At 47.1% G+C, this 13,084-nt stretch overlaps 1 protein-coding gene across 1 annotated transcript in view; it reads right to left on the bottom strand.

Annotated features, from left to right (window-relative positions):
- The window catches only part of LOC137422447 (uncharacterized), a 106,077-nt gene that overhangs the window by 19,421 nt on the left and 73,572 nt on the right, over positions 1-13,084 (bottom strand). The gene's annotated exons all lie outside the window — the stretch shown is intronic.

Here is a 13,084-nt window from a genome sequence, read left to right on the forward strand (position 1 = left end):
AACTCAAACATCACCTCTCTGCCAATAACCTGTATGAAACATTCCAATCCGGATTCCGCTCCAACCACAGTACTGAAACTGCTCTCCTCAAAATCACCAACGACCTTCTCCTCTCCTCTGACGCTGGCAACCTCAACATTCTCATCCTCCTCGACCTCAGCGCCGCCTTTGACACCATCGATCACACCATCCTCCTCACCCGACTTGAAACCACCTTTAACATTACCGGCACTGCCCTCTCTTGGATTAAATCATACCTCTCTGACAGACGTCAGTTCATCTCCATCAATAACTGCAAATCCCCCACTGCTCCCCTCCCCCAAGGTGTCCCCCAAGGTTCAGTTCTTGGCCCCCTCCTTTTCATCCTTTACCTGTCCCCCCTCGGTCACTTAATCCACCGTCATGGTCTCCAATTCCACTGCTTCGCCGATGACATCCAGCTTTTCATCTCCACCAAGTCCATCTCCACCGCCACCCACTCTATCCTGACAAACTGCATCACTGAAATAAAATCCTGGCTTCAAATCAACTTCCTCAAACTTAACTGTGATAAATCTGAAATAATCATCATTGGCCCAAAAACGCTCACCAAGTCCACCCATAACTTTGCCCTCAACATCGACGGTTTCCCAGTATCCACCTCCCCTCACATCCGGAATCTTGGCATCATCTTTGACCAAACCCTCTCCTTCGACAAATACACTAAACAGATCACAAAGACAGCCTTCTTTCACCTGAAAAACATCGCCCGTCTCCGTCCATCCCTCTCCTCCGTGGCTGCAGAAACTCTCATCCACGCCTTCATCACTTCCCGTCTGGACTACTGCAATAGCCTCCTTTATGGTTCACCCTCAACAATCACCAATAAACTCCAATACATTCAGAACTCCGCTGCCCGTCTACTCACCCATTCCCGGACCCGTGACCACATCACCCCCGTCCTTTACAAGCTTCACTGGCTCCCCATCTCCCAGAGAATCCAGTACAAAATCCTCCTCTTGACATACAAAGCCCTCCATAACCTGGCCCCATCCTACCTGGCTGACCTCCTCTCCAGACACACTCCCACCCGCAACCTCCGCTCTGCTGGTACCAACCTCCTGACCCCCCCCCCCCCATCCGGACCAAATTTAGATCCTGGGGGGACAGGGCCTTCTCCATCGCTGCTCCCACCCTCTGGAACTCGCTACCTCACACCATCAGAGACTCCTCCTCACTCACCACATTCAAAACATCACTCAAGACCCACCTGTTCAACACTGCATTCAACATTTAACCCACAGCATCTAACCCCTGACTATCTCCTCTCCTTCTCCCTCCTTTGTGCTTTGAATATTTCCCTATTGATTCTTCTTTTTTTGCAATTGTTTTTATGTTTTGCTATGCATTATGTTTTGCACTCTGTCAAAGCGTCTTTGGGCTTCCTGAAAAGCGCTATATAAAATAAATGCATTATTATTATTATTATATATATATATATACATACATATATATATACACTAGCTTGGCTCGGCTCGCTGCGCTCACCTCAACAAGCGTCGTTACTGAGGAATGGGCTTATTTTAGCTGAGGATAATGACTGTACCTGAGTTGCTGTGTTGTCATGATTTACACCAATCATAATACAAACAATTATTTTGCACAAATGTATTTGTTGTGTTTGTGATATTACATTTTTATAGGCGATTTAGGTTGAAGATTTAGGTTGAATGTTTTTTTTTCAAGGAAGAACCCCTCAGCACATACCTAGGGGAGGGGTAGGTGCAGACTGGAAGTTTGGGACGATTACACCTCACCACCAAGTAATTCAAAACACCTCACCACCAAGTACTTGCAAAACACCTCACAGCCATAAAACATGTAATAAAAATACCTCACCAGCACAAAATTAAAAACACCTCACCACCACGAAATTGAAAACACCTCACAGCCATAAAACACGTAATAAAAATACCTCACCAGCACAAAATTAAAAACACCTCACAGCCATAAAACACATAATAAAAACACCTCACAGCCACGAAATTAAAAACACCTCACCACCAAGTAATTCAAAACACCTCACCACCGCATAATTCAAAACACCTCATCACCAACTAATTCAAAACACCTCACCACCACATGATCAAAAACACATCACCACCACATAATTCAAAACACCTCACCACCATGTGATTTAAAAACACCTCACCACCACGTCATTTAAAAACACCTCACCACCACATAATTCAAAATACCTCACCACCACGTGATTCGAATCCACCACAACGTCATTAAAAACACTTCACAACCATGGAAACAAAAGTTTGAGGGAGTCGTTAAGTGACAACACAGACACTGCCCCGATGTGTAGATATATAGATAAATGACTGTACCCGAGTTGCCGTTTTGTCATGGTTTAAAGCAATCGGAATTCAAACAATTATTTTGCACAAATGTATTTGTAATATACGGTTTATCACATTTTATAAACAATTGTCGTTGAAAACTTAAGTAAAAAAAAAAAAATTCCCGAAAAAATTCCAAAAATAAATAAAATAAATAGCATAATTTTTCAAAAAATAATACCCTTAGGACATCCCGATGGGAGAGATATGTGCATACCACAGGTTTGGTACGATTTCACAAAAGTTTGAGAAAGTAGTTCAGTGACAAGACAAGACAACACAACGCAGACACTGCACAGATATATATATATAGATACATATATACAGTATATGTATGTATGTATGTATATATATATATATATATATATTGTTACAGACGCGGTTTTAGATGTTATTTTACCGAGCGGTTGGTATTACCGCGTCCGAACAGTTACTCCCCGATTAGAACCCGATTCCACCCGACGTTGACCAGATCGCACCGCAGATATTCAATCGGGAAACCTCTAAAGCGACCGAAAGAGAAGGAAAAGAGAAGAAGACAGAGTACGGAGGAAGAACAGATTTATTATACACACACAAGCAAAAAGAAAGAGCGACCAAAATTATTTACAGCAATGGATGGAAGAAGCAGTCACACAGTGCATCGTTAGCTTATCCTATTCATTTTACTTAACCCCAAGACAACGAGTAGGACAGACGACGTTCACACTTACACGGGGGATATTGCAGGCAGGTAGGGCTTGAGGTGGATTGCTGGAGAGGGAGGCAGGGTCGGAGGCAGCAGCTCTCAATTCCTCGCGGTTTTTGGCGGGAAAACCCTCCGTCGCGTATCCGCTGCCGATGCTCTAGACGTCACACGCTGGCTCGGGCACACCTGCTCCTCTCCTTCTGGTGGAGCCGTCTCCCTCCTTTCAGCGCGTCTCTCCTTAGCTGGTTTCCTCTCCGAGTACCTCTCCTCTTTGGCTTGGAGCGTCTCGCATCTCACCGCTCACCGCTCCTTTCGTACGTCACCCTCGCTCATCTAACAGGTCATCTGTTGAAGCAGTCCCTTACCGTCGCTTTTATAACTCGGGGCGGAATCAAGCCGCCGGCTGCGAGGGCACGCCTACCGGGTCGCTCACCGCGGTGCTGATTGGCCATGCGACCCTCTGGCTCACTCCTCCCCTCTATGACGAGGTGGAGACACGCCTTTCTTCTCCGAGATTAGCACATGGGCAATGGCGGCTTGCGGGAGTGAACACCACTCGCACCCTTTTGAAAGGAACTTTGGAGAGCGGAGATGATTGGGGAAATTGGAAGGGCCTACGCTTATTTTGTTTGATACAATGCAAGGTCAATCTAGTGGGAAACACATATTTAGCCTACATAGAATAAGGAAATACACTATTTAAAAAGATATATCGTGGCCTGCGTGTAAGTTTCATGGAATTAACTAGGAGGACGGCTGCGACCATTATTTACATTACCAGGGTGTTACACATAACAAAACCATACTTTTCACATTCGTTACACTTCCTCCAAAATTGTTACACTTCTCAAAAAACCGTTACACTTCTCAAAACCGTTACAATATATATATATATATATATAATCAAGCACACAGCCATGCAATCTCCATAGACAAACATTGGCAGTAGAATGGGCGGTACTGAAGAGCTCAGTGACTTTCAATGTGGCACCGTCATGGGATGCCACCTTTCCAAAAAGTCAGTTCATCAAATTTCTGCCCTACTAAAGCTGCCCTGGTCAAATGTAAGTGCTGTTATTGTAAAGTGGAAACGTCTCGGAGCAACAACACCTCGGCCTCCAAGTTGTAGGCCACACAAGCTCACAGAACGGGACCGCTGAGTGATGAAGCGCGTAAAATTCGTCTGTCCTCGGTTCCAACACTCACTGCCAAGTCCAAAACTGCCTCTGGAAGCAACGTCAGCACAACAACTGTTTGTCGGGAGCTTCAGGAAATGGGTCTCCATGGCCAGGCAGTCGCACACAAGCGTAAGACCACCATGTGTAATGCGAAGCGTCAGCTGAAGTGATGTAAAGCTCGCCACAATTGGACTCAGGAGAAGTGGAAACGCATTTTCTGGAGTGATGAATCAAGCTTCACCATCTGGCAGTCCGACGGACAGGTCTCGGTTTGGTGGATACCCGGAAAACGCCACCTGCCAGAATGCATAGTGCCAACTGTAAAGTTTGGTGGTGGAGGAATAATGATCTGGAGCTGTTTTTCATGGTTCGGGCTAGGTCCCTTAGTTGCAGTGAAGGGAAATCTGAACGCGACAGCATACAATGACATTCTCGACGAGTGTGTGTTTCCAACTCTGTGGAAACAGTTTGGGGAAGGCCCTTTCCTGTTTCAGTATGACAATGGCCCCGTGCACTAAGCAAGGTCCATACAAAAATGGTTTGTCGAGATCAGTGTGGAAGAACCTGACTGGCCTGCACAGAATCTTGACCTCAACCCCATCAAACATCTTTTGGATGAATTGGAACGCCGACTGCGAGCCAGGCCTATTCGCCCAACATCAGTGCCCGACCTCACTAATGCTCCTGTGGCTGAATGGAAGCAAATCCCCACAGCAATGTTCCTACATATAGTGGAAAGCCTTCCCAGAAGAGTGGAGGCTGTTATGGCAGCAAATTGGGGGGGGGGGGGGGGGGGGGGATCAACTCCATATTAATGCCCATGATTTTGGAATGAGATGTTTGATGCTCGGGTGTACACATAATTTTGGTCATGTAGTGTGTATATATACAAACTTGGCATTTAATATGGAATTTGTTTTTGGTGGGGGTGAACTTACTTTTCAAGATGTCTTAGAACCAAAAGTTCATTGGAATTATGTTGAAAGTATTCTAGATTTTGTTAATGTGACCTTTAAAAGAAACAAAAACCACATTTGACATTTCGAAACAAATAAATTGATCCTTGAAAGTGATGTAAACTGATATCGAACTCAATTCATGGACAGTACTGTGTTAAACTTCTGTACGTTTTCCAGAAGTATCTCTTTATTTTTCACATTAGCCAAAATTTTTTAAAGAAAAACAAAAGTGCAATTACGACTGGGATTACGGACAGTAAAATTACAGTTCAGTACTTCGTGTAACCCCCACGAGCATTCAGGAGAGCACGTACACGTTGAGGCATGCTGTTCATGAGATTTTCCAAGGTTTGGACAGGAATCGCTTGCCATGCAATGACATCAGCCTGCTGCAATTCATGCACAGAGGTCGGCTGCTGGTCCAAGTGGTCGATTTGACACGTTAATTTTGCCCACAAGTTCTCTATCGGATTTATATCCGGGGACATTGCAGGCCACTCCATATGCTCGACACCACGGTCAGCAAGAAAGTGTTGGATCATGCGAGCACGATGAGGCCGTGCATTGTCATCTTGGAAGACAAAGTTTCCTCGAAAGGCTGCACGAGCAAATGGAAGCAATGTTTCTTCCAGAATGGCCCTGTACTTGAACTGGTTCAGGTTTCCATTCAGAACAACCAGGTCAGTTTTGACCCCTGCATGAAAAGCAGCCCAAACGGTCACCCCACCACCTCCAGCTTGGACTCTTGGCACTATACAATCTTTGTTGTAGGCTTCATGCACTTGTCTGCACACTCGGACGCGGCCATCTTGACGATAGACCAGAAATCTAGACTCGTCACTGAAGATCACGTGATTCCAGTGTCCTGGCTGCCATTGACGGTGCTCTCTGGCCCACTGCAATCGGCGCTGGCGGTGTTGTCTGGTCAGGCGTGGCTTTCTCAGGGGACGCCTGGCACGATAGCCTGCTTGAACCAGTCGTTGGTTGACTAGCCTTCTGGATACAAGCACATTTGTCAGTTGCTGCCACTCAGCCCTAAGCCGATTAGCTGACTTGGTACGGCCATTGCGGACTAACCGGTGCAGCTGGCGATCATCCCTCCTTGTGGTTCTGCGGGGACGTGCTGGCCTCGCTATTGGAGTCGGGACACCCCTCTGAGCATTTCGTTTCAGGATCTTTGACACCTGACCTTGAGTGATGCCATACTGCCGAGCAATAGCACGCTGTTTCATGCCGTAATTTCGTAAAGCCACCACTCCATGACAAACAGCATTGTCGAGTTGACGGACCATCTCCAGAGGAAGCGGCAATAACTTTTGGAGACGTGCAGCAGTTGTTTTCCACTAATACAGAACGCAACAAGCCTTGTATACCCGACTGTTAAGCCAATCATCAAATGCACCTCTCCGTACATTTTGCCACGCCACCTGTGATATAATCCTGTTGTTGACTTCTTGCTGAGACAGACAATCAGTGACATGGTTCTTTTAACAAATAAATCACCAAAGTGTAAAAGAAACTCACCAGATTGATATACTGAGTTAAGAAAGTAAACCCAAGTCAAGGAAAAAAAAAAATTCCATATTAAATGCCAAGTCTGTATATATATATATATATATATATCATAGACTCCTTTAGAAACTCCTCTCTAAAGGAGTCTATGATATATATATATATATATATATATATATATATATATATATATATGTATATATATATATATATATATATATACATATATATATTGTTACGGTCCGCGGATTAGATGTTATTTTGACCGAGCGGTGGTGTAACCGCGGCCGAACAGTTATTCCCCGACTAAAACCCGATTCACCCAAAACGTTGGCCGTATCGCGCCACCGCTATTCAATCGGGAAAAGACTAAGACGACACGGATGTGAAGAAAAGGAAGACGAAGGCAAAGAAAGGTTTGAAATACAATTACTATTTATAACTATTTACAGGCTCAAAGTAACCAAGGAGAAGGAAAGATACGAAAATAATATACAGAAGCTTTTAGAGACACAGGGAAAATACTAGCTTATCTAACAGGCTTACTTACTACCCAGGACAGAACAAACAAAGACACTGACTCACGCGGGGAATTGCTGGAAGGAGGTGTGTGGCTGGAGGGGGAGGACGGCACGGAGCTGGCTGGAGCTTGATCCCGCACGGGACGTCGGGCTGGACCTCGACGGCCGCTGATGCCACCAAGCCTGTCATGTGCGCGGGATCACGGGTCGGATCACGGGTCGGATCACGGTCGGAGCCGACGCGCTGGTGGGGGGCCTGGCGTGACGGGTTCTCTCCTCGCTCTTTCTTTTGTCCAACCACTCTTTCTCCAACGCAACCCAACGCAACCACTCACCACCCCTGACGACTAACTCAGCTCTTGTCATGGGCCTCTCTACGCGCTCTTGCTCTGACGACCCAGCTCTTTCCTTTGTACTCGTCTCTCCTCTGTAAAAGCTCATCTCTTGGGGAACGCCCCCCGGCGGGTTATATAGGCCCCGCCCCTCAACCTTTGCGAACCTCCCCGATCGCTCTTCCTCCGCCCTCTTAAACCAAACCCCTCATGCTCGGTTGGTTGTTCGGGGCTGGCTCACTCCTCCCCTCTATGACGAGGTGGAGACACGCCTTTCTTCCCCAACCCTGCCTTGTGGCCAATGGTGGTTGAAGAAAACCGCCCAAAATGCAGTTGGCCATTGAAATAATAATAATAATAATAATTCATTTATTTTGTATAGCGCTTTTCCAGAAGCTCAAAGGCGCTTTGACAGAGTGGAAAACATAATGCATAACAATACATGAAAACAACAATTGCAAAAAGACAAGAATCAATAGGGAAATATTTAAAGCAAAAGGAGGGAGAAGGAGAAGAGATAGTCAGGGGTTAAATGCTGTGGGTTGAATGTTGAATGCAGTGTTGAACAGGTGGGTCTTTAGTGATGTTTTGAATGTGGTGAGTGAGGAGGAGTCTCTGATGGTGTGAGGTGGTGAGTTCCAGAGGGTGGGAGCAGCGATGGAGAAGGCCCTGTCCCCCCAGGATCTGAATTTGGTCCGGATGGAGGGGGTCAGGAGGTTGGTACCAGCAGAGCGGAGGTTGCGTGTGGGAGTGTGTCTGGAGAGGAGGTCAGCCAGGTAGGATGGGGCCAGGTTATGGAGGGCTTTGTATGTCAAGAGGAGGATTTTGTACTGGATTCTCTGGGGGATGGGGAGCCAGTGAAGCTTGTAAAGGACGGGGGTGATGTGGTCACGGGTCCGGGAATGGGTGAGTAGACGGGCAGCGGAGTTCTGAATGTATTGGAGTTTATTGGTGATTTTTTAGGGTGAACCATAGAGGAGGCTATTGCAGTAGTCCAGACGGGAGGTGATGAAGGCGTGGATGAGGGTTTCTGCAGCCGTGGAGGAGAGGGATGAGCAGAGACGGGCAATGTTTTTCAGGTGAAAGCAAGCTGACTTTGTGATCTGTTTAGTGTATTTGTCGAAGGAAAGGGTTTGGTCAAAGATGACGCCAACATTCCGGATGTGAGGGGAGGTGGATACTGGGATACCGTCGATGTTGAGGGCAAAGTTATGGGTGGATTTTGTGAGCGTTTTTGGGCCAATGATGATTATTTCAGATTTATCACAGTTAAGCTTGAGGAAGTTGATTTGAAGCCAGGATTTTATTTCAGTGATGCAGTTTGTCAGGATAGAGTGGGTGTCGGTGGAGATGGACTTGGTGGAGATGAAAAGCTGGATGTCATCGGCGAAACAGTGGAATTGGAGACCATGACGGCGGATTAAGTGACCGAGGGGGGACAGGTAAAGGATGAAGAGGAGGGGGCCAAGAACTGAACCTTGGGGGACACCTTGGGGGAGGGGAGCAGTGGGGGATTTGCAGTTATTGATGGAGATGAACTGGCGTCTGTCAGAGAGGTATGATTTAATCCAAGAGAGGGCAGTGCCGGTAACGTTAAAGGTGGATTCAAGTCGGGTGAGGAGGATGGTGTGATCGATGGTGTCAAAGGCAGCGCTGAGGTCGAGGAGGACGAGAATGTTGAGGTTGCCAGCAGCAGAGGAGAGGAGAAGGTCGTTGGTGATTTTGAGGAGAGCAGTTTCAGTACTGTGGTTGGAGCGGAATCCGGATTGGAATGTTTCATACAGGTTATTGGCAGAGAGATGATGTTTGAGTTGAGTGGCTACAGCGCGTTCCAAAACTTTTGACAGAAAGGGTAGGTTGGAGATGGGTCTGAAGTTGTTTAGGGTGTCAGGGTTTAGACCAGGTTTTTTTAGAATGGGGGTAACAGCAGCAATTTTGAGGGAAGGTGGGACGATGCCTGTAGACAGGGAGGAGTTTATTGTTGCAATGATAAGTGGAGAGAGAGCAGGGAGGGAGGCCTTGACAAAGCTGGAGGGGATGGGGTCAAGAGTGCAGGTGGCAGTTTTCATTCCTATGAGGAGTTCAGAGAGGTCAGTAGGGGAGATTGGGGAGAACCGAGACAGGGGATGGCAGGACAAGGGGGGGCAGGTGGTTGGAGGAGGAGCGGGTGCGGCGGTGGTCAAGCTGTTGTAGATGTTGTCAATTTTGCGTTGGAAGAAAGAGAGGAAGGAGATGCAGTTGTCTACTGTGAATGACTGGGTGGTGGTGTTCAGGGGGCGGAGGAGTTTGTTTATTGTCGAGAAGAGTGCTTTTGGGTTTCCGGAGCCAGAGTGGATAATTTGAGAGTAGTAGGCGGAGCGGGCGTGGGAGAGGGCATCTTTGTAGTGTTGTAGGTGGTCCTTGTAGGCTTGGAAGTGAACTGTGAGACCCGTTTTATTGCGGAGTCTTTCAAGTTGGCGAGCACGAGTTTTCATCAGGCGGAGTTCAGGGGTAAAACAGGGAGCAGAATGGGTGAAAGAAACTGTTTTGGTTTTTACAGGTGCAAGCTGGTCAAGGCAGGAGGAGAGAGTGTGGTTGTAGTAGTCAGTGAGGTCGGAAGGGGTGTGGAGGTCAATGAAGGGAGAAGTGGACATTTTTTCAGAGAGGGTGGATGAGAATGAGGTAGGTGAAAGAGCGTTTAGCTTACGGAAGTTGATAGTGCGATAATGCCTTGGTGTTGGGGCGGGGATGTTGATGGTCAGAGTGATGGCTAAGTGGTCAGAGAGGGTGAGGTCGGAGCCAGAGAGATGGTGCAAATTTAATCCAGTGGAGCAGACAAGGTCCAATATGTGACCACGGATATGGGTAGGAAAGTCGACATGTTGAGTGAGGTTAAAGCAGGTGAGTAAATCAGTGAAGTCAGTGGTTATTGTGGAGTCAGTGGAGTCCATGTGGATATTGAAATCACCAAGGAGGAGGATTGAGGGGGAGAGGGAACATAGCTGGGTCAGAAAGTAGAAATGAAATGACCTGGAGGGACGAGTGGGATTGAAGGGAGTGAGGGAGTTTGTTCCAGAGGCGGGAGAAAAGAGGAATGAAAGAGTGAAGGTGAGCAGAGAGCCGAGATTTCGGCAGTTTAACCATCAGAGGGTTGCTGGCAGATCTTGTGCGACCTGTAGGAATATTTGGGGGACAGAGCACAGAGAGAGCTGGGGGTGCAAGGCCGGAGAGGAGTCGGTAGAAGACAGAAAGACCACCTACCTGCCTGCGGTGAGTGAGTGAAAGGCCCTCAGAGATAGCTTCATCGCAGGAGATTCCAATAATTCTGAAAGCTTTGGTTTAGACAGCGTGAAGCCGAGCTAGGTGTGAGGCAGGAGCACCGGCCCATAGGGGAGAACAGTATTCCATTGAGCTGCGGATGAAAGCCTTGTATGTGGTGAGGAGCTCAGGTGTGCCGAGGAAGGACTTCGCACGACGGAGGATACCCAGTCGGCGACTGGCTTTAGAGGCCAGCTTGGAAATGTGGTTTTCCCAAGAAAGATCATGGCAGATAGTGAGACCCAAAAGCTTGAGCGACAGAACTTCTTGGAGAGGATTGTTGAGAAAGTAGATGGGAGGGTTGTCCAGTCGATCTTTTCGGAGAGACATAGTAAGAGTGTGAGATTTGTCAGGATTGAAAGACATGTTCCACTTGTTTGACCAGTCTGTGATTTTGTCCAAGTCTTCAGAGAGTGAGGAGGCTGCAGACTGCCGATCTGAGGGCAGAGGAATGGAGCGGCAGAGAGTGGAGTCATCAGCAAAGAGATAGAGAGGATTTTCCAGAGAGTCGGAGAGATCATTGATAAAGACCAGAAAAAGCACAGGGCCCAGAACATTGCCTTGGGGAACTCCAGCCTGAACAGGAAGGGTCGAGAGAAATCCATTCAGGGCCACACGTTGACTACGACCAGAGAGGAAGTCCGCAAGCCATGCATGGAGATTTCCATGGATACCATAGGAGGAGAGTTTGGTGAGCAGAGCTGGGTGCCAGACCGTATCGAAGGCACGTGATATGTCGAGGGAGACAGCTCTGATTTCCTGTTTGGCATTGAGGACCTCCATCCATTCTTGAGACAGCAGACAGCAGAAGCATCTCTTATCTTTCCCCATCCAAAACCTTGATCTTTTCTACCCCCACTAATTCACCCCAGATCCACCTTGTTTAAAATTCCAACTTCTTTCCTCGAAGTCTCGGCAGTGTCCATTTGTTTTATACCTCTCCCACCCCCCTTCCCATGCCTCCCCCCCACCAAAGCCGTCTCCCTCACACAGATCTCTCGATGTCCCTGCTCTCAGATGTTGTGTTTGTGTTCCTCCCCCTCTCGCCCCATCTTGCCTACCGCTCCCCATTTTATATGTTTTATGTGTCGATTTGTCTTTCTGTGTGATTAACTGTTAGCTTTTTCACGAGCCTCGATCTTGTATACAAAAAAAAATCAAAAAAATCAATCATTCGACTGTCCGGAAGATCATCTACAAGTGGAGAAGATTCCAAACAACTGCCAACTTGTTCAGGCCAGGTCGCCCCAGAAAGTTCAGCCCGAGAGCAGACCGCAAGATGCAGAAAGAAGTCTCTAAGAACCCCAGAATGTCATCACGGGACCTACAGGTAGCTCTTGCCACTGTTGATGTCAAAGTGCACGAGTCTACCATTAGAAAGAGGCTGCACAAATTTGATCTACATGGGAGGTGTGCCAGGAGGAAACCTTTGCTGTCCAGAAAGAACATCAGGGCAAGACTAAAGTTTGCCAATGAACACCTAGGCAAAGACCAGCACTTCTGGAACAATGTGCTCTGGACAGATGAGTCAATTGTCGAGCTATTTGGCCACAGTACCAGAAGACATGTTTGGTGAAAACCAAAGACAGCATTTGACCACAATATCCTGATACCAACTGCAAAGCATGGTGGTGGAAATATTATGGTTTGGGGCAGCTTTGCTGCATCACAGCCTGGGCAGCTCACCATCACAGAATCCACTATGACTTCTTCATTGCACCAGAGGGTGCTTGAGGATAATGTGAGGCCATCTGTCGGAAAGTTGAAGCTCAACTGAAATTGGACCTTGCAACATGACAATGACCCTAAACATACCAGTAAATCCACCAAGGAATGGCTGAAAAGAAAGAAATGGAGGGTTCTGGAATAGCAAAGTCAATGCCCCAATCTAAATCCCATCGAGATGTTGTGGGGGGATGTGAACGAGCTGTGCATGCAAGAACCCCCCCAAACATCGCATAGCTGAAAGAATTCTGCATGGATGAGTGGGCAAACATTTCTCCCAGGCGATGTCAGAGACTGGTAGACAGTTATAAGAAACGCCTCCTTGAGGTTGTTTCTGCCAAAGGGGGCAATACCACCTATTAGAGCCAAGGGTGTACTTACTTTTTCCACATGCGAAATTTGCATTTATGTTTATTTAAATTATACAATGGACTAAAAAATGTAAATGTCTCATGATATTTGTTATATTATATCACCTTTATCTG

The sequence above is a fragment of the Myxine glutinosa genome, chromosome 2 (genome assembly GCF_964187855.1).
Source record: "Myxine glutinosa chromosome 2, kmMyxGlut1.1, whole genome shotgun sequence".
Taxonomy (NCBI): domain Eukaryota; kingdom Metazoa; phylum Chordata; class Myxini; order Myxiniformes; family Myxinidae; genus Myxine; species Myxine glutinosa.